This window comes from Bombina bombina, chromosome 2, assembly GCF_027579735.1.
Source record: "Bombina bombina isolate aBomBom1 chromosome 2, aBomBom1.pri, whole genome shotgun sequence".
Lineage (NCBI taxonomy): Eukaryota > Metazoa > Chordata > Amphibia > Anura > Bombinatoridae > Bombina > Bombina bombina.
Window position 1 is genome coordinate 1,192,524,160 of NC_069500.1, and position 23,551 is coordinate 1,192,547,710.

General features: G+C 38.5%; 1 protein-coding gene across 4 annotated transcripts in view; it reads right to left on the bottom strand.

Annotated features, from left to right (window-relative positions):
- Positions 1 to 23,551, bottom strand: part of FAT1 (FAT atypical cadherin 1) — a 369,065-nt gene that overhangs the window by 308,192 nt on the left and 37,322 nt on the right. For 3 of the 4 annotated variants that reach the window (XM_053703899.1, XM_053703898.1, XM_053703896.1), the window contains exon 1: positions 22,346 to 22,666. The exons of the other annotated variant lie outside the window; for it this stretch is intronic. The gene's annotated coding sequence lies outside the window, so the exon portion shown is untranslated. Of the gene's footprint in view, positions 1 to 22,345; positions 22,667 to 23,551 lie in introns of those variants that run through there. 4 annotated transcript variants of the gene reach the window in all.

The window sequence follows — 23,551 nt, forward strand, 5'->3', positions numbered from 1 at the left end:
ACTTGTGGGATATTCTCTTCCCCAACAGGAAATGGCAAAGAGCCCAGCAAAGCTGGTCACATGATCCCTCCTAGGCTCCGCCTACCCCAGTCATTCGACCGACGTTAAGGAGGAATATTTGCATAGGAGAAACCATATGGTACCGTGGTGACTGTAGTTAAAGAAAATAAAATATCAGACCTGATTAAAAAAACCAGGGCGGGCCGTGGACCGGACACACCGTTGGAGAAAGAAATTTATCAGGTAAACATAAATTCTGTTTTCTCCAACATAGGTGTGTCCGGTCCACGGCGTCATCCTTACTTGTGGGAACCAATACCAAAGCTTTAGGACACGGATGAAGGGAGGGAGCAAATCAGGTCACCTAAATGGAAGGCACCACGGCTTGCAAAACCTTTCTCCCAAAAATAGCCTCAGAAGAAGCAAAAGTATCAAACTTGTAAAATATGGTAAAAGTGTGCAGTGAAGACCAAGTCGCTGCCCTACATATCTGATCAACAGAAGCCTCGTTCTTGAAGGCCCATGTGGAAGCCACAGCCCTAGTGGAATGAGCTGTGATTCTTTCGGGAGGCTGCCGTCCGGCAGTCTCGTAAGCCAATCTGATGATGCTTTTAATCCAAAAAGAGAGAGAGGTAGAAGTTGCTTTTTGACCTCTCCTTTTACCTGAATAAACAACAAACAAGGAAGATGTTTGTCTAAAATCCTTTGTAGCATCTAAATAGAATTTTAGAGCGCGAACAACATCCAAATTGTGCAACAAACGTTCCTTCTTTGAAACTGGTTTTGGACACAGAGAAGGTACGATAATCTCCTGGTTAATGTTTTTGTTAGAAACAACTTTTGGAAGAAAACCAGGTTTAGTACGTAAAACCACCTTATCTGCATGGAACACCAGATAAGGAGGAGAACACTGCAGAGCAGATAATTCTGAGACTCTTCTAGCAGAAGAAATCGCAACTAAAAACAAAACTTTCCAAGATAATAACTTAATATCAACGGAATGTAAGGGTTCAAACGGAACCCCCTGAAGAACTGAAAGAACTAAATTGAGACTCCAAGGAGGAGTCAAAGGTTTGTAAACAGGCTTGATTCTAACCAGAGCCTGAACAAAGGCTTGAACATCTGGCACAGCTGCCAGCTTTTTGTGAAGTAATACCGACAAGGCAGAAATCTGTCCCTTCAGGGAACTTGCAGATAATCCTTTTTCCAATCCTTCTTGAAGGAAGGATAGAATCCTAGGAATCTTAACCTTGTCCCAAGGGAATCCTTTAGATTCACACCAACAGATATATTTTTTCCAAATTTTGTGGTAAATCTTTCTAGTCACAGGCTTTCTGGCCTGAACAAGAGTATCGATCACAGAATCTGAGAATCCTCGCTTCGATAAAATCAAGCGTTCAATCTCCAAGCAGTCAGCTGGAGTGAAACCAGATTCGGATGTTCGAACGGACCCTGAACAAGAAGGTCTCGTCTCAAAGGTAGCTTCCAAGGTGGAGCCGATGACATATTCACCAGATCTGCATACCAAGTCCTGCGTGGCCACGCAGGAGCTATCAAGATCACCGACGCCCTCTCCTGCTTGATCCTGGCTATCAGCCTGGGGATGAGAGGAAATGGCGGGAACACATAAGCTAGTTTGAAGGTCCAAGGTGCTACTAGTGCATCCACTAGAGCCGCCTTGGGATCCCTGGATCTGGCCCCGTAGCAAGGAACTTTGAAGTTCTGACGAGAGGCCATCAGATCCATGTCTGGAATGCCCCACAGGTGAGTGACTTGGGCAAAGATTTCCGGATGGAGTTCCCACTCCCCCGGATGCAATGTCTGACGACTCAGAAAATCCGCTTCCCAATTTTCCACTCCTGGGATGTGGATAGCAGACAGGTGGCAGGAGTGAGACTCCGCCCAAAGAATAATTTTGGTTACTTCTTCCATCGCTAGGGAACTCCTTGTTCCCCCCTGATGGTTGATGTACGCAACAGTCGTCATGTTGTCTGATTGAAACCGTATGAACCTGGTCCTCGCAAGCTGGGGCCAGGCCTGGAGCGCATTGAATATCGCTCTCAGTTCCAGAATATTTATCGGTAGAAGAGATTCTTCCCGAGACCAAAGACCCTGAGCTTTCAGGGATCCCCAGACCGCGCCCCAGCCTATCAGACTGGCGTCGGTCGTGACAATGACCCACTCTGGTCTGTGGAACATCATCCCTTGAGACAGATTGTCCAGGGACAGCCACCAACGGAGTGAGTCTCTGGTCCTCTGATTTACTTGTATCTTCGGAGACAAGTCTGTATAGTCCCCATTCCACTGACTGAGCATGCACAGTTGTAATGGTCTTAGATGAATGCGCGCAAAAGGAACTATGTCCATCGCCGCCACCATCAACCCGATCACTTCCATGCACTGAGCTATGGAAGGAAGAGGAACGGAATGAAGTATCCGACAAGAGTCCAGAAGCTTTGTTTTTCTGGCCTCTGTTAGAAAGATCCTCATTTCTAAGGAGTCTATAATTGTTCCCAAGAAGGGAACCCTTGTTGACGGGGATAGAGAACTCTTTTCCACGTTCACTTTCCAGCCGTGAGATCTGAGAAAGGCCAGGACAATGTCCGTGTGAGCCTTTGCTTGAGGAAGGGACGACGCTTGAATCAGAATGTCGTCCAGGTAAGGTACTACTGCAATGCCCCTTGGTCTTAGCACCGCTAGAAGGGACCCTAGTACCTTTGTGAAAATCCTTGGAGCAGTGGCTAATCCGAAAGGAAGCGCCACGAACTGGTAATGTTTGTCCAGGAATGCAAACCTTAGGAACCGATGATGTTCCTTGTGGATAGGAATATGTAGATACGCATCCTTTAAATCCACCGTGGTCATAAATTGACCTTCCTGGATGGAAGGAAGGATAGTTCGAATGGTTTCCATCTTGAACGATGGGACCTTGAGAAATTTGTTTAAGATCTTGAGATCTAGGATTGGTCTGAACGTTCCCTCTTTTTTGGGAACTATGAACAGATTGGAGTAGAACCCCATCCCTTGTTCTCTTAATGGAACAGGATGAATCACTCCCATTTTTAACAGGTCTTCTACACAATGTAAGAACGCCTGTCTTTTTATGTGGTCTGAAGACAACTGCGACTTGTGGAACCTCCCCCTTGGGAGAAGTCCCTTGAATTCCAGAAGATAACCCTGGGAGACTATTTCTAGCGCCCAAGGATCCAGAACATCTCTTGCCCAAGCCTGAGCGAAGAGAGAGAGTCTGCCCCCCACCAGATCCGGTCCCGGATCGGGGGCCAATATTTCATGCTGTCTTGGTAGCAGTGGCAGGTTTCTTGGCCTGCTTTCCCTTGTTCCAGCCTTGCATTGGTCTCCAAGCTGGCTTGGCCTGAGAAGTATTACCCTCTTGCTTAGAGGACGTAACACCTTGGGCTGGTCCGTTTTTACGAAAGGGACGAAAATTAGGTCTATTTTTTGCCTTGAAGGGCCGATCCTGAGGAAGGGCGTGGCCCTTACCCCCAGTGATATCAGAGATAATCTCTTTCAAGTCAGGACCAAACAGCGTTTTCCCCTTGAAAGGAATGTTTAGTAGCTTGTTCTTGGAAGACGCATCAGCCGACCAAGATTTCAACCAAAGCGCTCTGCGCGCCACAATAGCAAACCCAGAGTTCTTAGCCGCTAACTTAGCCAATTGCAAAGAGGCGTCTAGAGTGAAAGAATTAGCCAATTTGAGAGCATTGATTCTGTCCATAATCTCCTCATAAGGAGGAGAGTCACTATCGAGCACCTTAAGCAGTTCATCAAACCAGAAATATGCGGCTGTAGTGACAGGGACAATGCATGAAATGGGTTGTAGAAGGTAACCCTGCTGAACAAACATCTTTTTAAGCAAACCTTCTAATTTTTTATCCATAGGATCTTTGAAAGCACAACTATCCTCTATGGGAATAGTGGTGCGTTTGTTTAAAGTAGAAACCGCTCCCTCGACCTTGGGGACTGACTGCCATAAGTCCTTTCTGGGGTCGACCATAGGAAACAATTTTTTAAATATGGGGGGAGGGACGAAAGGAATACCGGGCCTTTCCCATTCTTTATTAACAATGTCCGCCACCCGCTTGGGTATAGGAAAAGCTTCTGGGAGCCCCGGCACCTCTAGGAACTTGTCCATTTTACATAGTTTCTCTGGGATGACTAAATTTTCACAATCATCCAGAGTGGATAATACCTCCTTAAGCAAAATGCGGAGATGTTCCAATTTAAATTTAAATGTAATCACATCAGATTCAGCCTGCTGAGAAATGTTCCCTAAATCAGTAATTTCTCCCTCAGACAAAACCTCCCTGGCCCCCTCAGATTGGGTTAGGGGCCCTTCAGAGATATTAATATCAGCGTCGTCATGCTCTTCAGTAACTAAAACAGAGCAGCCACGCTTACGCTGACAAGGGTTCATTTTGGCTAAAATGTTTTTGACAGAATTATCCATTACAGCCGTTAATTGTTGCATAGTAAGGAGTATTGGCGCGCTAGATGTACTAGGGGCCTCCTGAGTGGGCAAGACTCGTGTAGACGAAGGAGGGAATGATGCAGTACCATGCTTACTCCCCTCACTTGAGGAATCATCTTGGGCATCATTGTCATTATCACATAAATCACATTTATTTAAATGAATAGGAATTCTGGCTTCCCCACATTCAGAACACAGTCTATCTGGTAGTTCAGACATGTTAAACAGGCATAAACTTGATCAGAAAGTACAAAAAACGTTTTAAAATAAAACCGTTACTGTCACTTTAAATTTTAAACTGAACACACTTTATTACTGCAATTGCGAAAAAACATGAAGGAATTGTTCAAAATTCACCAAATTTTCACCACAGCGTCTTAAAGCCTTGAAAATATTGCACACCAATTTTGGAAGCTTTAACCCTTAAAATAACGGAACCGGAGCCGTTTTAAGCTTTAAACCCCTTTACAGTCCCTGGTATCTGCTTTGCTGAGACCCAACCAAACCCAAAGGGGAATACGATACCAAATGACGCCTTCAGAAGTCTTTTATAAGTATCAGAGCTCCTCTCACATGCGACTGCATGCCATGCCTCTCAAAAACAAGTGCGCAACACCGGCGCGAAAATGAGACTCTGCCTATGCTTTGGGAAAGCCCCTAAAGAATAAGGTGTCTAAAACAGTGCCTGCCGATATTATTAAATCAAAATACCCAGAATAAATGATTCCTCAAGGCTAAATAAGTGTTAATATCAATCGATTTAGCCCAAAAAAAGTCTACAGTTTAAATAAGCCCTTGTGAAGCCCTTATTTACAATCGTAATAAACATGGCTTACCGGATCCCATAGGGAAAATGACAGCTTCCAGCATTACATCGTCTTGTTAGAATGTGTCATACCTCAAGCAGCAAGAGACTGCAAACTGTTCCCCCAACTGAAGTTAATTGCTCTCAACAGTCCTGTGTGGAACAGCCATGGATTTTAGTTACGGTTGCTAAAATCATTTTCCTCATACAAACAGAATTCTTCATCTCTTTTCTGTTTCTGAGTAAATAGTACGTACCAGCACTATTTGAAAATAACAAACTCTTGATTGAATAATGAAAAACTACAGTTAAACACTAAAAAACTCTAAGCCATCTCCGTGGAGATGTTGCCTGTACAACGGCAAAGAGAATGACTGGGGTAGGCGGAGCCTAGGAGGGATCATGTGACCAGCTTTGCTGGGCTCTTTGCCATTTCCTGTTGGGGAAGAGAATATCCCACAAGTAAGGATGACGCCGTGGACCGGACACACCTATGTTGGAGAAACATGATTTTCATGCAGGACAATGCTCCATCACACGCTTCCAAGTACTCCACAGCGTGGCTGGCAAGAAAGGGTATAAAAGAAGAAAATCTAATGACATGGCCTCCTTGTTCACCTGATCTGAACCCCATTGAGAACCTGTGGTCCATCATCAAATGTGAGATTTACAAGGAGGGAAAACAGTACACCTCTCTGAACAGTGTCTGGGAGGCTGTGGTTGCTGCTGCACGCAATGTTGATGGTGAACAGATCAAAACACTGACAGAATCCATGGATGGCAGGCTTTTGAGTGTCCTTGCAAAGAAAGGTGGCTATATTGGTCACTGATTTGTTTTTGTTTTGTTTTTGAATGTCAGAAATGTATATTTGTGAATGTTGAGATGTTATATTGGTTTCACTGGTAAAAATAAATAATTGAAATGGGTATATATTTGTTTTTTGTTAAGTTGCCTAATAATTATGCACAGTAATAGTCACCTGCACACACAGATATCCCCCTAAAATAGCTAAAACTAAAAACAAACTAAAAACTACTTCCAAAAATATTCAGCTTTGATATTAATGAGTTTTTTGGGTTCATTGAGAACATGGTTGTTGTTCAATAATAAAATTAATCCACAAAAATACAACTTGCCTAATAATTCTGCACTCCCTGTATACATATTGCATATCACCAAAACGGGGCTTGACAAATTTCTTGGAAACTCTGAAACCACCAAGAACACTGAGAAGTTTGCCATACTTTTTATTAGCCATACTTTTTATTAGCTATGCATAGTTTTTTTGTTTTTTTAAATATGATTGTACATGCACACTATGTTGTGGCATGGATGGTAAATTAATTAATATTGTAACAATTAAAAGGGCCTATTTATGAAAGGCCTGTCGGACATGATCCGACATTGCGGATCATGTCCGACAGACCTCGCTGAATGCGGAGAGCAATACACTCGCCGCATTCAGAAAAACAGAGCTTGATAAATGGGCCCCAAAATAACTATATTAAAACAAAAAACATTTACAAATATTAAATAAAATCACATGCAATGCACTCTGCCTTGTGCAATCCCCGGACAGGTATAGGGCAATGTTGTGACAATCCTCACTTATATACCCAGGGATATATCTATGATATATATCATCTGAGACTTTTATATGCTGGAGTAATTTAATAAGCCTTTTCTCATGAAGACATCCTAGTCTGATGAAGATAGTCATTTTATACCATATTTAGATAAAGGATTATTCTCTTTATCTTTGAATTATTAAATAATAGGACCCCTTCCTTTAGTTAAGGTTTAATAATTATATGTGTAGAAAGATATCCAATAACTGACTGTATTTAAACAGGTTGCATTTATGCTGTTCAATTTCTCTTCATTTATAATTTTGGATCAACACTGCTGTATAATATATAAATCTACGTTTAGTTTTAATTTCTACAAATATCAAAAGTATTTACATTGCTACAACTGAGATTTTGAGAGAAGTATCTTTTAGCTTTACAGTAAGCTTCATTCTTTCATACTCACAGATGATTGAGTCTAGACATTATTTCATTCACTCTCACATTTATGATATAGAACTGCTTATTGGAGGTTAATAATAACTATTTAATGCCTCACATCTGGGTATTCACAAGGTAATACTGGAACAAGATAACATATTTCTTGCTGCTCCTCTCCTGTTCTATTTTAACATGTTTGTTTTATTTCTGTCATTGCTTATATTATATAGGGGGATCCTTGTCAATTGGAGCCAACATTTACCTTTTTATACTTTGTATGACTATCAAGCTAGAGATTAATTAATGTTGGGCTGCTGGGGTAGTAGAACATTTTAATTCTATAATTCTAACACACAAACACACATTTATATATATATATATATATATATATATATATATATATATATATATATATATATATATATATATATATATATTTATATTAGTAGGTGCAGATGTTAGAGGGACACTCAACTCAAAATTAAACTTTAATGATTCTGATAAACATGCAATTTTAAGAAAATTACCAATTTACTTCCATTAACAAAATGTGCACTCTTTTTATAGTTACACTTTTTGTGTCACCAGCTCCTACTGAACATGTGCAAGAATTCAGAAAATATACGTATATGCATTTGTGATTGGCTGATTGTCACATGGTGCAGCGGGAGTGGAAATAGACATAACTTTGAAATTTGAAAATCTACTACTAATTTGAAGGTCAGACTAAGTGCTATTGCATTGTCTTTTTATCATGCATTTGTTGATTATGCAAATCTACTGTATTTACTGGTCCATCAATGGGTTAGATCCAGAGACTGCTGTGTACATAATATGATGTCTGAGATGTCTAGTTTACAAATATAGTTTTCCTCTTCTACAATATATTCAATGAATATATTGACATTCCTAAAACTGATATTACGAAATCCAAAAGTGGTCTCCCCTTACTTGCAATTGTGAGTAAACACTATTAATTGTATAGGACATATGGTTTGTGGCATATGGATACGTTCTATAGATGTGACAGACAGTAACATTAATAAAATATCCAGTCACATAATGTGTTCCTGAATGACACTTAGGGGCCTATCTATCAAGCTCCGAAAGGAGCTTGACGGCCCGTGATTCTGGCGAGTCTTCAGACTCACCAGAAACAGCAGTTATGAAGCAGCGGTCACAAAGACCACTGCTCCATAACCTGTCCGCCTGCTCTGAGCAGGCGGACAGACAACGCCGGAAATCAACCCGATCGAGTACCATCGGGTTGATTGACACTCCCCTGCTGGCGGCCCATTGGCCGCGAGTCTGCAGGGGGCGGCGTTGCACCAGCAGCTCTTGTGAGCTGCTGGTGCAATTCTGAATACGGAGAGCGTATTGCTCTCCGTCTTCAGCGAGGTCTGGCGGACCTGATCCGCACTGTCGGCACAGGTCCGCTAGACCTTGATAAATAGAGGCCTTAGTGTTTTGACTTGGAAAATTGGTGTTATTTAAGTTATTATGTCCATAAGTTCAACTTTAACTGAACTATTTTCTCTTATAGATGGTATAATTGTTCTTGATCACTATAGCTATATATTTCTTCTGAGTCCATTTTATCCCTACCATGCTGGATATTTATGTTCAAACCATCCTACACTTAACCTTTTTTGTTTTTTTGAGCTTTTGAGGTCCATGAGAGGCCTCTGATATTGAGGGGGATGAGCTTACAGCACTTTTAGTCTCTACAATTCTACAGTTTAAGAATTATTATTTGAGGTGACCTTTGTTTTGTTTAATTATTTTTTCTTTCTTTTTTGTGTGATGTTAAAAAGGGACATGAAACCCCAAAAAATGTATTTCATGATTCAGATAGAGAATACAATTTTGAACAGCATTCCAATTTACTTCTATTATCTAATTTGATTCATTCTTTAGATATCCTTTGTTGAAGAAATAACAAATGCACATGGGTGGGCCAATCACACAAGAACATCTATGTGCAGCCACCAATCAGCAGCTACCGAGCATATTTAGATATCCTTTTTAACAAAGGATATCAAGAGAATTAAATAAATTAGATAATTGAAGTAAATTGGAAAGTTGTTTAAAATGGTATGCTCTTTCTAAATCATGAAAGAAAAAGTTTGGGTTTCATGTCCCTTTAATACAGTGAATTAGACCACTAGACAGAAACTGCATATAAATATTATAGTGTATTGAGCTAGTAGGTTTAGAACTTTATTTTATTATACCATTTTCAATTTTGCTACATAGAGATAATCTTGTATACTTTGGTACAGCTATTGCAGAGATTGATATGCATTTATAATTTTGTATACTGTATCGTACTGAGAATTCTGTATGCGCTCTTGGTATTACTTTGTCACCTTGCTGTGTGAATATATGGCTTTTTCTATTTCTCTGTAACCTAAATAAAAATTATAATAAATAAAATAAAAAAATAACATTCTATGTGTGTCACCTTTTAAGTGTATTCTTTAAGGCAACAGTGTTGGTGCACAAGATTGTAAAAGTGAACAACTGTCTTAGAACACAATAGAATATTCACTGCTTCCTGATAAGACTTTAATAGTTTCCTATTGCACGTGGGATGAAGTATGTAACATTTTTTTAGCGAAATGGAACTGTACTGTAATTATAAACAGAACAAAATGTTTTTACCTACGGCTATGCAATCCAAAATACATACTTCTTCCTGTAACCAATCTAAAATTATTTGGCAATAATTACCATTAATTAACCCTCCAGACTGACAACTCAAAAATAGCATACTTGGTATTCCCGAATTTAATCCTGGGGTTACATATAAGGTATTTGAAAGTTGGAAGGGGAAATGATTGATTTGGATTAAACAATTGGTCACAGTGGACGCTTCAATTAAATCTTTTCATGACATTGCAGTACAATATCGGCTTCCCAAAGAGGACCATTTAATGTATCTACAAATTAGACACTATATTACAGAACTCAAAGGGAAATACGGAAGGGACTGGTCTTTTGGCTCTTTGAGAAGTTAACCAGTATCAGGTGTGATCATTGTCCAGCTCTCCATTCTACCGCCTCCTGAATTCCACAGGTAATACTCTTCAGATGGAGATTTTAAATAAATAGCAAAACATTTTTCCTGAAATGAATATACACCATATTCAAGTTAGTTTAAAATTGCTCAACAAAACTGGAGTCTCATTAATTTGGGGAAAAGCACATTTAAAAATGATTCATGCCATTTATATTACCACCTCCAAATTGTCCAAATGGTACAAGAAGTCTATTAACTGCTGGAAATGTAATGCCAACCAAGACGATTTAGTGCACTGCATTTGGTCATGTCCAAAAATCCACCAATTTTGGCTGAAAATTAATTTTTGGCTAAATAAATTAATGGATGATTAGGTCATTCTAGGTGTACAACGTGTAGTCTTTTTAGCTAAATACTCTGAACAATGTAAAAATTATAAACTACTTAACACTATATTATTACTTGCTCGAAATCTTATATTGAAGAATTGGAAAGCAACGTACACCCCGAAATATATTGGTTTCAAAAGAGCTCTTACTACTCAATGTATAGTGGAACAATATGCCCTTCAAAATCCCAATAAATTGCAATTAAAAAGATTTTTCAATAAATGGCTCTTAGTTATTGAATCTATGCCTTTGAATATCCAAAAGCAATTAATAAGGCCTGTTAGTAATACAGCTTTTGTCCTGCAGAATATTTATGCTGGACATTTCCCTCAACATTGGATAGATTAGGACTAAATATAATGACAAGGGATATGTGTACATGCCTTGAGATAACATGTTGGGGGGGGAAGAGGAGCTGGCTTTTTTCCCATTGCAGTCTCTATATAAGAAGAATCAGAGATCCTGTATAGTTGTGTAGATTATTGTTAAAGTGTTTGACAATGTCTCTGCATGTTATGGGCTAGATTTATAAAGCTAAGGCGGACAGGGGCGCATATACGCAATCCCGCCCCCTGCCTGTGCACAGCCAATCAAGCGCGGGCAGGAGCTGTCAATCTCCTCGGTCTGACTAGACAGAGGAGATTGAATTTCGCCACCTTAGAGGTGGCGAAGAGGTTAGGGAAGCGGCGGGCTGGTGACCGCTGCTTGATAAATTACGGCGAGCAAGTTCTTGTGAGAACTTGCAGCCGTAGGACTTTAATAAATCTAGCCCTATGTTGTTAATTGCTTTTCTTGTTCTTTTTTGCTTTATATTATCTAATGTATATGTACTCAAGAAAATTTAATAAAAACTCTTGAAACTAAAAAAAAAAAAAAAATAGCATACTTCATTGTGAAGCCAAAGTATGTATAATGACAAAAACAATGCCCTCTCAAGGAAAATAATTGTAGTTATTAAATATTAATGTCATTCATTGGTAAAATACGAACATATTATGTAATTCTATGAGTATTAGGTGCATGATTACTAACAGAATCACATAAATAAAGAGTAAAAGGTCCTGCCATTGAGTTGCTGTCTGATGTAAATCATGTTTTAAGTACTGAACATGACAGATGGAATTTACATGCAAAAGGTCCAAATAGTTTCACAAGCAGCATGGGGTAGCTTCCTCAACATGCAGAAATATACAGCCCCTTAGTAAAACCATGCATTTAGCTTGTAACATATATTCCTCTCACAAGTTGCTAAACTCTCACAAAATGCTAAACTGCCTATTTCATTTTAGGAGGTCATGATAGGCACTAATGTGTAACTTCTGCATACTTCATTAAGCCCCTTTATATTTAAACATATGGCCAGAGAGTTTGGGTCTTTTAAATGTTATTTACTTAAATGTAATGAATGTCTATAAATACATATACATATGTATATATATGTACACAGATATAGACACACACACACAGTTGTGCTCGTAAGTTTACATACCCTGGCAGAATTTATGATTTTGTGGCCATTTTTCAAAACGTATGAATGATAACACAAAAACTTTTCTTTCACTCATGGTTAGTGTTTTGCTGAAGCCATTTATTATCAATCAACTGTGTTTACTCTTTTTAAATCATAATGACAACAGAAACTACCCAAATGACCCTGATCAAAAGTTTACATACCCCAGTCCTTAATACTGTGTATTGCCCCCTTTAACATCAATGACAGCTTGAAGTCTTTTGTGGTATTTGTGGATGAGGCTCTTTATCTTCTCAGATGGTAAAGCTGCCCATTCTTCCTGGCAAAAAGCCTCCAGTTCCTGTAAATTCTTGGGCTGTCTTGCATGAACTGCATGTTTGAGATCTCCCCAGAGTGGCTCAATGATATTGCGGTCAGGAGATTGAGATGGCCACTCAGAACCTTCAATTTATTCTGCTGTAGCCAATGACAGGTCTTGTGTTTAGGATCATTGTCATGTTAAAATGTCCAAGTACGACCCATGCGCAGCTTCCGGGCTGATGAATGCAAATTTTCCTCCAGTTTTTTTTTTATAACATACTGTTTTTATAACATACTGCATTCATCTTGCCATCAATTCTGACCAAATTTCATGTGCCTTTGTAGCTCACACATCCCCAAACATCAGCGATCCACCGCCGTGTTTCACAGTAGGAATGGTTACCTTTCAAATGTAGCGTTTATGGTTGTGGCCAAAAAGCTTAATTTTGGTCTCATCACTCCAAATGACTTTGTGCCAGAAGGTTTGAGGCTTGTCTCTGTGCTGTATTGTAAGTGGGATACTTTGTGGCATTTGCGTAGCAATGGCTTTCTTCTGGCAACTTGACCATGCAGCCCATCTTTCTTCAAGTCCCTCCTTATTGTGCATCTTGAAACAGCCACACCACATGTTTTCAGAGAGTCCTGTATTTCACCTGAAGTTATTTGTGGGTTTTTCTTTGCATCCTGAACAATTTTTTAGGCAGTTGTGGCTGAAATTTTAGTTTGTCTACCGGACCGTGGTTTGGTTTCAACAGAACCCCTCATTTTCCACTTCTTGATTAGAGTTTGAACACTGCTGATTGACATTCTCAATTCCTTGGATATCTTTTTATATCCCTTTCCTGTTTTATACAGTTCAACTACCATTTCCCGCAGATCCTTTGACAATTCTTTTGCTTTCCCCATGACTCAGAATCTAGAAACGTTAGTGCAGCACTGGATGAAAGATGCAAGGGTCTGGTCTGTGAGGAGTCCAGAAACTCATTGACCTTTTATACACATACACTAATTACAAGCAAACAGATCACAGGTGAGGATGGTTACCTTTAATAGCCATGCAAACCCTTTTGTGGCAACTTGTGTGCATGTTATCAGGCCAAAATCACCAGGGTATGTAAACTTTTGATCAAGGTCACTTGGGTAGTTTCTGTTGTCATTATGATTTCAAAAGAGTAAACAGTTGATTGATAATAAATGGCTTCAGCCAAACACTAACCATGAGTGAAAGAAAAGTTTTTGTGCTATCATTCATATTCTCTGAAAAATGGCCAAGAAATCATAAATTCTGCCAGGGTATGTAAACTTATGAACACAACTGTATACTCAATTTCTAGATCACTTGACTGCCTGGCTATCTTATTTCCTTTCCTCAGACACCCCTGCCCTCATTCTTGGCGATTTCAACATCCCTCTTGACAATCCCACTGCCTCCTCTGCAACTCACTTCCTCTTTTGGTTTGTCACAATGGCCTGACTCTCCCTCTCACAAAGATGGTCACTCCATTGACCTGATCTTTAGCTATCGATGCACTATTTCAAACTCTCCTTTTCCTCTTTCTGACCACCATCTCCTCACTTGCAACATCTCATCCCTCCCTACAACGATCCCTCCTTCTACTCCTCACACCAAACTTCACAGAAGCATTATGTCATTAGATCAGCAACAGCTTGCTTATTCCCTCAAACCTCTCCTCTCATCCATCTCCTGTCCAATCTGTCACTATAATTCCACCCTTACATCGGCCCCCCTTACCATTGCTCGTAAATCAAACACTCATCCTCAGCCCTGGCATACTCTTCTGACACGGTACCTAAGCAGATGTTCCCATACTGCTGAGCGGCACTGGAGAAAATCTCGGAGTTCAGCTGATTACCTTCATTACAAGTTCATTTTGAATTCCTACTATTCTGTCCTTAATCTTTATAAGCAACATTACTTCTCTACTCTTATCTCTAATCTTTTTTCAAACCCAAAACGTCTGTTTTCCACTTTCAATAATCTTCTCCACCCACCCCCTAATACAACTTCTCTGTCAGCTTAGACTTTGCCAGCCACTTCAATAACAAAATCAGCTCTCAACATACTTTCATTCTCTCACCCCCTCAAATGCTCACAATCAACCACAACCCACATGGCCATAAACTCTATCTCCCCTGTTACTGTGGAAGAGGTTTTGGCACTTACACTGAGCTCTCACCTCACTACCTGTCCTCTTTACCCTATCCTCTTACTGCTGCTCCCCTCCCTCTATTCTACCCTTACCCCTATACTCACACACATTTTCAACCTCTCCCTCAACACCGGTATATTTCCCTCATCCCTGAAACATGCACTGGTCACACTTATCTTCAAAAAACCTTCTCTTGATACAACCTCCCCATCTAACTACCGCCCTATTTCCCTACTTCCTCTTGCCTCAAAGTTTCTTGAAAAGCTAGTATATGCACGCCTATCCCATTTCCTTACATTAAACTCCCTTCTCGACCCACTGCAATCTGCAATGGATTTCGTCCCCATCACTCTACAGAGACAGCAATCGTTAAGGTTACCAACGACCTACTTACAGCAAAATCAAAAGGCCACTTCTCTCTGCTTATCCTCCTTGATCTGTTTGCAGCCTTTGAAACTGTTGACTTTCCTCTTTTGCTCCAAACCCTTCAATCCTTTGTCATTTGTGACACAGCCCTCTTGTGGTTCTCTTCCTGTCAAACCGTACCTTTAGTGTAGCCTTCTCTGGGGCCTCCTCTGCCCCATCACCACTTTCTGTTGGCTACCGCAATGCTCTGTCCTTGGTCCCCTTCTCTTCTTAAAGGGACATTATACACTCATTTTTTCTTTCCATAAATGTTTTGTAGATAATCTATTTATATAGCCCATAAAGTTTTTTAAAAAAAATAAATGTATAGTTTTGCTTATTTTTAAATAACATTGCTCTTATTTTCAGACACCTAACCAAGCCCCAAAGTTTTATGTGAATACTGTCAGCTACCTTCTCCAGCTTACTCCTGTTTGTGTAAAGGGTATTTTCATATGCAAAAGAAGGGGGAGGGGGGGAGTGTCTTATTTGCCACTTGCAGTGGGCTTTCCAGCTGCCTTTTCAACAGAGCCAAACTGACAGCTTCTAAGTAAGTTTTTAAACAGTTTTATACTGGATTTTTATATCAGTATCTGTGCATCTTATTCTTTATAGCAGTGTCTATTAAATGCAGTTATATGAAAAGGAGTGTATACTGTCCCTTTAATCTACACGTCATCATTAGGTTCCCTAATAAAGTCCCACGGGTTCCAATATCATTTGAATGCTGATGAAACCCAAATCTACTACCAGACCTATCTCCTTCCTTTCTAACCCGTGTCACTGTCTTTCTCACATCTCTTCCTGGATGTCCTCTCACTACCTCAAGCTAAATCTCTCCAAAACTGAGCTCCTTATTTTCCACCCTTCTTCCAAAATCTTCACCCTCAATCTCTCTATAACTGTCAACAACTCCATCATTACCCCTACCCCGCATGCCCGATGTCTTGGGGTCACACTTGACTCAGATCTTTCTTTCACTCCTCACATTCAGTCCTTGGCTTAATCTTGCCACTTTCACCTTAAAAACATCTCTAAAATTAGACATTTCCTTACACAAGACACAACTAAGATTTTAATCCACTCTCTCATCCTTCCCCACCTTGATTACTGCAACTCTGTCCTCTCTGGTCTCCCCAGCTGCTGCCTAGCTGTACACTCACTACTTTACATTGTAGCAAAGTGTCATTTCTTCAGTGTTGTCACATGAAAAGATATAATAAAATATTTACAAAAATGTGAGGGGTTTACTCACTTTTGTGAGATACTGTATGTCTATGTTAAAGCCCTTTGCCTGCATTTATTTTCTAACACCTGAAGACCTCACAACTTTGAGCCCTTATAACATTTTTGTGCAATATTTTTTGAATAACATTTATTAGATGTTATTATTAGTGTAAGAGTACTTTGTAATATATGTTTGATGTGTTTGATGACACTTTCTTGTTTTGCAAAATAGTTAACCAGAACTCTGAGGTCACACTAACCGGGCACACATTAACTTCAATTGCGCTCAAGTGATCGTATGTACTTTCAACTTGTAATACAAGCATAACTGTTAGAGCTCCACTTATCTAGTCCATTATTCATTTTGTATTTCTCAAAACTTCTTAACAGTAAAACTGTTATAATATAAACATACAGAGTTAAGAAACAGACCCTAAAGGGACATAATCATGAAAGAAAACTTTTGGGTACAATTTTCAGATTTACTTCTATGATCAATTTTGCTTAATTTTCTTGGTATCTTTTGTTGAAAGGAGGGCAATGCTTTACTGAGGTCTAGCTGAACACATTGTGTGAGACAGTGAAAAGAAGCTAGCTCATTGTGCATTGCTTCTGAGCCCACCAATGTATGCTTTTCAACAAAAAATGAAGCAAATTAGATAAGAGAAATAAATTGGAAAAATTCTTAAAAATTGCATGTTCTTTCTGAATAATGAAAGTTTAATCTTGACTTTACTGTCCCTTTAATGCCAATGCGCCCTGCCAATCTGTGTACACATAATCAACCCATAGTAGGTTTCAAGAAGCTCATCTATACTATAATTTCGTTTGTAACGCGTCCGTCACCATCGCCAGTTGCGCACACATCCTCAAAGGAATGTTGGCCGTGCAAGGCAGCCAAAAGAATGTTGGCTGCGTGTGCAGCCAGAAGAATCCACCTGGATGATTCCGAAAATGGCAGGTGGTGAAAGAATCCACATGAATGCAGCATAGGCAAACGAAGCAGCATTAAGAGAAAAAAAAAAACTAACGGCCCGCACAAAGTATTAAGAAAAGAAAGAAAAAAAAACGTCTGCACAAAGTATTAACAAAAAAACCTAACTCTTAAACCGCAAACTGTCACAACAGAAACTACCTAACCCTTAAACCGCCAAACCCCCACAACGCCAACTAAATAAATTTTAAGCTGCCCCTATAGATTTTTAGCCCTTTACTCGTGTCTTATATGGCTCCAACAATTGTCAATCTGGTTCCATTGTCTGATTAAAAATTCTGAAACCTGGAGATGAACTGCACTTATCATAAGCTGCCCCAAATTCAAGAACTCCTTCTTGTAAGGTTTCAACCTGTTCCATAACTTAACTATATAGGAGGTACCCTGGATAAACTAAAATTAGATCATGAAAAATAGAAAATAGGCATAATGTCATTTAACTGTGTAATGCTATTAATTTTAAAATATTTCTGTGTAATAAGATAGATCAATTGCATTAAACCTTTGAAATTAATGACAAAAGGCCGAGCAATTGATCAATGTAAGACTATAATGAAAAGTACAAGTTCCATAAACACATTCATTATGTGTTAGGAACAACTGCTTTAACAAAACCAGAGTATACAAAACCAAAATGTGGCTAAAGCTAAAAATAAATTAGTGAGTCTTAAAGCATTATTGTTACATTTGTAACATTAATAATGTTTACAGACACATAGCCCTCTCACAGAATATTTCAAATTCAGATTTTTTATTTTTTGTTTATAAAAAATAAATAAATGATCAACTATATAATTTCCAAAGAAAACTACCAGAAATCAGGGGGGAGGGGGGGGGGAATATAATTTTAAAGGAAATACAAAAACGTTTTGATTGTGCAGCATTTAAAGTGAGCCATTTCTGACGTCAGAAATGATGGATAGGTCATCCTCCAATCACGGCTTCCCCCTGGGGAATCAGTGTCTGATTCAACGATGTGATTGGAAAAAGACGGATTCCTCATTTCAGACCCAGGAAGAGGTTTTGCAAACGGGTGGAGGAAGCTGGAGCTGCTGTCAAGATTAAAAGATACGTGTTTTTTTCACAACAGGAGGGAAATATAAATTTTGATGAATTAAAGTGCCCCTGTTTTTAATCAAATTTTTAAAAACCGGGCACTTTAGCGTCAAAATTTACATTCACTTTAAGAGGGTATTTGAATTCCATTGAATCCACTACATGTTCCCCAGGACAGTGGGAACACAGTTTTTAGATTAAAATTACAGGAAGAGAAAGCAAAATAAAGTACAATATAACGTCGTCGTCCCCCACTATGAATAACTGAACATTTTTGGGGAATTCAAGTTTGAGTTTAAGTTTCCAAGTAAGGATTACAAATAAATTAGGGTCTCTCAAGACAATTTGTAAATTCAAAGATATTTCATTTCCATGTATAATTATCAATGTATTTAATTACTAAAACACTTTAAAACTGAATTAAAATTTGCAAATCTTAACTATTGTGTAAATAACATAAAAAGAAAAACAATATTTTTGCATTTATTTTTAAAGTTCAAAAATGTTTTTGATTCTATAATCGGGGTAGACTAATTTATTTTAACATTTAGAAGTCAGATGAGGGTGTTTGTATATAAACATCTGCATAATAATAATACAAATGTTAGCAGCCAGAAGTAAAATTCTAGGAGATGACGCTTACTGGCTGCTGGGATATGAAAAATCTTGTTTTCAAGGCATATTCTGGGTTTTAAAACGTTATTACTTATGTTGCTTCTCTTCAATACCAGCAAAAATGTTCTTTATAAACAGATCGATAAGCCCAAAACAATACAACTGTAAGTATGCTATCAATTATCTCTGTGCAGGAGAGTAAATGCACTAGTTACTAGAATAGGAATAACACAGCCTTATTTGGTCACAAAATGGAATTTGGAAAAATGTAACCACAAAAATGATATCTGAAACAATGATGGAGAACCAGAAAAAAAGATGGTTTATTTGCAAATTATTATATGAAGAAATAGTAATGCTTTAAACAATAATTGCAAGCAATGCAGGTTTCATAAACAAATCCTGGGTTTTTTTGTGAGGTCCGCAAACCACTGCTTTGTAAATATTCTGATCTTTTCTAACCCTTCCTCTGCCAGAAATGTAGAGGACTCAGGAATGGACAGGGTTCTTCCTGACCCCTTCATAATTTTAACTGCAGTTTCTAAACTTGCCCTGTGCATGGAAAAGGTTAATGTTGCAATTAGAGATATATCCCCTTCCCATTGTTAGGTGCTTACTAAAGCAAAAGGAGCCTCAAACAGACCCTAAGGCCCAGATTGAGTAGCACTGTAATGCAAGCCTTTGTTATAGCAATGTGAGGTAATAAAAGTTTTTTTTTTCTTTTCTCTCCACCCTAAAAGTGCCTCCTGTACTTTCTCACTGCAGTTCCCTCAGGCAGCAGGCTCCCAGCCCCCATCCTTTGGGATCAGAGCCAGCAAACCCCCCTTTGCATACAGTGTGATCAAACCCTCCTGCACCAAAACACCATTTACATTACTTGTAAACTACTGCCCAGCAAAAGATGTGCCACATCAGTTTACTGATAAGATGCATATTCCTTGCAATAAACCATTGGTGTGTGCACTTGCATATTTAAACACTGTTAGGTGTGGGGCCAAACCCCTTTCTCATGTGAACCTCTTATAAAATGCTTTATTCTGCAAGAGCTGCACAGCTAACAAGTAATATACATGTAGCCCTGGGAGAGAAAAAAAAAAAAAAAACTTTCAAGCTGACACAATCTATCCCCAAGGCAAGTCTGAGCAGTGAATTTCAACACAGGAAAGGATGTAAAAGGTACTTCACCTGGATCTACAGCCCACTCCTACCTGTGGTCTGTTTACAAAACCCAGTGTTACAGAATGTTGTGGTGCTATACAAATACATTTTAATAGTATTGGGAGGGGGAATCCCTGGACTGGGCATACCTATTTCTCATTTCATAGACCAAACTCTCCTCTCTACAATTCCCTTTCTTTCTTCCTCCCCTCCCCCAAACTCTGGGATGGCCACATCACACTGCTTCTCATCCATGTGCGGGGGCCCAGCATAGGATCTTTAGAGGAGGAACTATTTTTCTCTTGGCACAGTAAAACAAACTACACATTTCAAAGGCTGCAGGAGCCATGTGGCTGCTTGGAAGATTATAGTCCACTGGAAAAGCATACGCCTATAATTCTATATTACAATCAGTGAAGCGGACATGCTACTAACACCAAGGAATGTTTCAAAGAAAGACAAAGAAAACTCTGTCATTAACCCTTAAGAATACACCTACCATGAATTAACTTTGAACTGATACTTTATTTCTAATTTTCTCAGCCAAATAAAGGCATTATTTAAATGCACACTGTTATTTTCTCAAAAAATGTATTTAGTTTTAACTAAGGCTAACATGAAACTTCAATTAACCCTGTTAAATCCAACCAGGCACTTCTTTCTGAGTTTGTAACTAAACTCCAATTCTTAAAGTTACACTCAAAATGGAATACCCATTAAAACATCTTTACAGTGTAGTTTCATTATATTGTTGCTTTACTTTCCTGTAATTTAGCTGAGAAAATTGTTATTTTACTACAACCTTAGAGGTTCAAACGTATTCTCTTACCCCTCATTGTACACAGTGATCCCTTAATCAGTGTAAAAGCTTATTTAGATATAGGAACCATGAATCAGCGCCATTGTTTACCTTTACAGACGTACCCAGCTCAGACTTTTGCAAAGCTTTACAAATAAAGGTTGATAATAATACTTAAGTATTTTCAATGGGTATGTCCATGGACTGCAAAACAAATCATGACTTTCATGATGCTTTAATTATTAAATTGGGTTATTGGTACCTTCTTGTAACTGCATCTAACAAACTGAGCTAATTAAGGGAATAATCTACACTTTTAGAACAGCCTTTCAAACACATTTTATAGAAAAGTTATGATAAAAACTTTAATAAAATGTTAGAATGTACCCAAAATAGAGCTCAAACACACTGCTACGCAAATAAGATGCTACACTTTCTGTATAAAGAGTTAATTACTATATTTCACCAGAACCCAACAAGAAAACAAATGACATAGCGGAGTAGTCTAGGCGCACTAGAATTAAAAATAATTTGTCTTGTAGGAAGAAAAGGGCTAACTTGGCTATTACCGTTTCATAAATCAGAAGGATCAGCTGCTGTGTCTATAAAGGTTCAAATCTTTGTACTATTTTTCACTCTAGTGTGAGAATACATCCAGGAAGGTCACTGGTTTCTAAATGCCATCTCCTTAACTTGAGGGTCACAATCCCAGGCAGTTATGTGACATGTCAAGCTTCTGCCATCTGAGAAAAAAAACTTTTTGATTGTAAGTCTCTCCAACTCTCAGCTTTAGATGATCTGCAGAGCTGTGATTGCTGCAGTCACAAACATTACTTCATAATGTCACCTTTCCTATCTAGAGCTGCTAAATCTTCCCATTCTGCTTCTTCTTGGCAATGAATCAAACCCTGTCATGAAAATCCCTGTTTTTCAAGAAAATGGCTCACATCAAGTTTCAATGATGGACACTATATGTAAAACTAACAAAGTGTCAAATCTGAAACTTGACCTTCACATACAGTTCTAGGAAATATAAAAAAAATAATGCAATTATGGGGCACATTATTGCCAAAGCATAGTACACGCACCTATAAACAATCAGTGCTAAAGAAAAATGTGCTTAAAGACACTACACAATATTTAAAGCCATATAAAATTCCAATTACTTCTATAGACTGAGCGACATGTAAATGATGGATATCTTTAAATGATGAATATGCTGATAAATAATTGCTGAAAACAAAAACATTAGTGGTTTCATGCTGTATAAACCTCACACTCCCCCATTACAGTTGAGAACAATGCTTATCTGTGCAGTGCTGATCTATCCGCAGAAGTACATTATAAAGGGACAACCATACTTTTAACATGTTGGACACCAACAAAAATAAAAGTTTAAAAATACTTGTCCAATATAAAATGCAACTTACTTACCAGTCTAACTTGTTTTCTTTTTATTTATACTCCGGTATAATGCATTGATCCCCATCGGCTTCATGGAAGCAGCTATTGCAAACTTAGTAACTTCACCTCTTTCTTTTCTTTTTCAACATAGCAACCCAGTGAGCTGATTGCAAATACAAAATCCACTATCCAGCCTCATCTGTGCCTTAACAAATGCTTCAGGAATATATAGAAATATAAATACAAATCCAAATGTAAATCCAAGTATTAGAACATGTCCAGGCAAAAGAATAATAAAGTTGAGAAGTATGCGTGGCTTCCCAGCCTGTGTGCCTGCCTCCCTCTGCAGAAGCACTGGGAGACTGGGACAAGGGCTGGTGACATCATATCCTCCTCCTCCCCCACAGAAAGGCTAACTAGGAATGTTAACAGTGGAAACATAAGTTATTAGGTTGCAGAAATATTTGCCAGTGATTTTCAGTTAGTGTGCTGGTTCTTTAAACCAGTCATAGGAGTCTATCACAACAGTTTTCAAAACTACCCAACTTAGTTAAAGGTATGCAACATTTTATATTAGGTTAACATGCCATGTGAATATGCAACAAATCTCTGTTAATAACTAACCAGCTCAGCTAAATAAAGCTTTTCGACCAAAGCAGTGGTTGAAAAACATTTAAATAACAAGACACACCTCAGGATGACTTTTTTTATACCAGAATTATTTGCAATTTTCTAATTATTTCATAGTATGCACAGTTACCTATGTGGTTATGTCACATTAACATCAAAAAAAGAAAGCCACTGCAAAATAAAACGGGCTTTTCTTATGAAATTGGCATATGTAGAAAATTGCATTATGTTTATACAATGCTGAGGAAATCTCTATTTCATTTATCTATCTTTATAATTTGTCCATCTACCTGTGGGTGACTGTATAGATGGAGAGATAAAGTACCATTGATTTAACCCCTTGGCTTGCATTGCCTTACAGTCAGCTGGTTTGTACACTGTGTATATAGATGCAGTGGGCGGTGAAGCCTGGTTTTAATTATGTTTTGTTTGTTTTTCAAACCTGTTGCTTTATTTTAATTTTATTTTTCTACTGTAAAATATACATTTATTGTAGCATCATTTATAAGTAAGCATCAATGCTAAATAGTGTGAAAATGTTTACTTCTGGTATAATTTAGAAAATAAATATTTCAAAGTGCATCCACTAAGTGATGCTGACATAAG